The sequence below is a fragment of the Gossypium hirsutum genome, chromosome A10 (assembly GCF_007990345.1).
Source record: "Gossypium hirsutum isolate 1008001.06 chromosome A10, Gossypium_hirsutum_v2.1, whole genome shotgun sequence".
In the NCBI taxonomy this organism is placed as follows: Eukaryota; Viridiplantae; Streptophyta; class Magnoliopsida; order Malvales; family Malvaceae; genus Gossypium; species Gossypium hirsutum.
The window spans coordinates 51,734,754-51,738,112 of NC_053433.1; positions in this window are offsets into that span (position 1 = coordinate 51,734,754).

Here is a 3,359-nt window from a genome sequence, read left to right on the forward strand (position 1 = left end):
AAGCTTAAGGTAAAACCCGGTAGTTTTAATTAATTTTAATTCCATAAGAAAAAGGGGTTCTGGTTAATTGGGCTTTTAGGTATTAATTGTGTAAAATAAATCACAAGGAAGCATGTGGTAAAGTGGCTAAGTGACACCACTGGGAATGCTATAAGTGGCATGTGGATGATTGGGAGGACCCAGGTTCAAGTCACAATGACAGCAAATAAGGGATTAATTTTTATGAATGGAAAAGGTAAGTAGTGGAACTGAAGTGAAAGACTGTTAGGAAGAGTTGGAGTTGCTCAGGAGATTGAGTAAGGAGAGGATAACGGAGAGAATTTAGGATCTGATTAGGGAGAGCTGTGTTGGCCGAATAATGGACTCTTGAGGAGCAAGAGTTGGCCAGCCAAGGGGAGCTTTAGGGAGGCAAAATTTGGCTAGGGTTAAGGTCAGTATAAATTCGGCATTAAGGGGAAGTTGGGCTGTTTGCTGACCATTTCCCTCTTCATTTTTCTCCCCTCTCTTCATCAACCTTTTTCTTATTCTCCTTTCTCTTTCATAGCCGAACCCTTCTAACCTCTTGTTCATCTCCATCCTTCCCTTCAGACGTTTCAAAACCTTCATAGCCTTTGGCCATAAAAAGCCGAAATCTGGAAAGCTACACTTTCTTCTGTGCCATTTTTTCCTAGCAAAATTCTCTTATTTTGCTTATCATATTTGGCCAATTCTTTCCTCCTCTAAACCTCAAGTTTTTGTCGACAAGACCAAAGTAAAACCCTATTAATTCATCTTTTTCTACACAATTGCAAAAAAGCCGAAAACCCCACTTTCATAGGGACTTAGCCGAATATTGAAAACACTGAAGGCTTGACTTTGGTGATCGTTTGAGGGTAGAGCGGCATTGGATTTAAGTAGGCATCAATTGGAAACATTGGTCGAAGGAATCGGTGGTAAGTAGTTTCAAAACATAGTCTTTCTTTTGTATTTTAGGAAAGGCCGAAATCCCTAAATGTTAGGGAGGCTATCGATTTGGACTTGTAGCCCTAAGGGGTTGTAATAACTGTTCTGCTTTGGTAAATGGCGTGATTTAGAGGCTGCTGATCAAGGGCTTGGACAAGTGGAACGATCAGATCTTTGGATTTAAGACATAGGTCGGCAACAAGGTAAGAGCAAGAAGGTTCTAAACATGTTTGGCCGAATATGGAAAGGGGCTATTTACTCAGTATTAATTCGATATCTTGAGTAATATGTTAGTGATTTAATTGTAGGCAGTTCGTGCGTGGATCTCGAAAACGAATCGTCACAAAACAGGTGTGTAACTGACACCCTCTCATAGACTAGATCGGCAAAAGCCGAAAAGCCAAAATGCCGGAAAGTTGGTATTTTGGGAATTTGTGAGTGTGCGAATGCTCGTAAGATAGTTGGATTTGTATGTTTGGTATTCTGAAGGTTATAAATTGCAGTACGTGTGATTTCGTACATTTTGATAATGTGGGCTTAATAGGCCAAAAATCGGGTTCATGGGCTAACGGGCTCAATTTGGTAAGTATGCGCGGTATGTATTCTGATAGTATGTAAATGGATAGGATATGCATGAAAACCCTAGAAGTAGCTAAATCACTACAATACCCTCATGTATGGAAAATTACCATGATACCCCTAGGTGTAATGACCAATATGCCCCTAGGGTTAATTTTGTTTGAAAAGCATGTTGATTTAAATCTGTATGATGTATGCCATGAATGAATATTTGTTGCATGGGGACATGGGTTATATTTTTGAGGAAGCGTCCTGGTGGCTATGCCACATATTTCTGTTCTGGTGGCTCTGCCACGATTATCTATATCTGGTGACTCTGTCACATTATCTGTTCTGGCAGCCATGCTGCATAATTCTGTGGCGTGTAGCGGTTGGGTGGGTTGAGTAGTCTCCCTACATGGTGAAAGGTTGGTAAGGGGGTGTATGTGGTTGGTTATGTGTTGGATTTTGCATATACATGAAATATCTGATCTGATCTGTTATGGGCCTATAGGCTTAATTCTGTATTCTGTTCTGGGCTAAGGCCAATTTATTCTGTTTCTGTGGTTTCAGCTGATATGGGCTATGGTTGGGTTAATTTTACACACTGAGTTTCCCCAAACTCATCCTCTATTTTCCTCCATGCAGGTAATCCCCAGCCATAGTGGGCTTGGAGCTGCGAGGGATTCGGAGTGGCCACTCGTTCTGCAATATGGATTTCTTTTGATGATTTGGACTTCAATTTTATTTACTTTGATGATTTGGGTTTTGTTATGTCATAAGGCCGCTTATGATTATTTTTAATTGGGTTTCGATTTATAACTTATCATGATGACCTTAAATCATATTAACTATAAAATGGGCTAGATCTAGGGTTCGTTTTCCAAAAACATAAACTGATTTTGAAGTAACACGATTACAAACAAGGCTTCTGCTATGATAACGTTTTACAAACTTAAATACGTTTTATTCTAAAATAGACATAATTTCAATGGTAACCTAAAAATATACGCGATGTTAGAGTGTAGCAATGGCGGTGTGCAGTCTAGGATTGGATCCGAAAGAGCTTGATACTTAAGCAGTCCGATGGACTCACCTCATTTTTCCGGTTTCCTACTTGGTGCGCAACTTCCATTAACTTTAACCCTCAATAAATTAATCCTTTGAACATCAAGTATGATTTCCTAGACTTAGAATGAAAAAAATGTTTTAACATTTTGATGTGGCACGTCGGATCCGGTCATAACGTCTAGGCCGAGTTTGGGGTGTTACATTTTGTGGTATCAGAGCCAGGTTGTAACAACTCGGCTGTGGAATGGGTTTACAAAAACGAAGATTTCAAAAAAAAATTCTGTTTTTAAAATCTGGACTTCTGAAGTTGGCATTCCAAATCTCCGGCCCAAGCCTGTAAGTATTTTGAATTTTTCTAAATATATTCTGAATTATCTGTCTGTACTGAAAATTTACTAGAATACTCTAGATAGGATGCTATTGAAATACTAGAAAAGCTTGCTAAAAGACTGAAACTGTAGCTAGACATCGATTCTGCGAAAACCAACTCTGAATTACTGTCTGAATCATAAAACATCTGTAATAAACATTGGAATGATATTAATGCATAAAATTCATAATCAGATAATACGATATAAGTACAAGAGCCACTCGTGGAAGAGGCCGTGGACGTGGCCGAGGAAGGGCTCGAGCGGTATCTTCATCTTCGGGACATATGCCGGCGGCAGATGTACTAGTACCATCGGCAACAGAAGTGGAGTCTCATGATTGTGGTGCCGGGGATGATGCCCTGTCGCAGGCTATGCTTCAAGTTCTGGAAAGGGTTGCCGGGGCAAGTTCGGGCAACT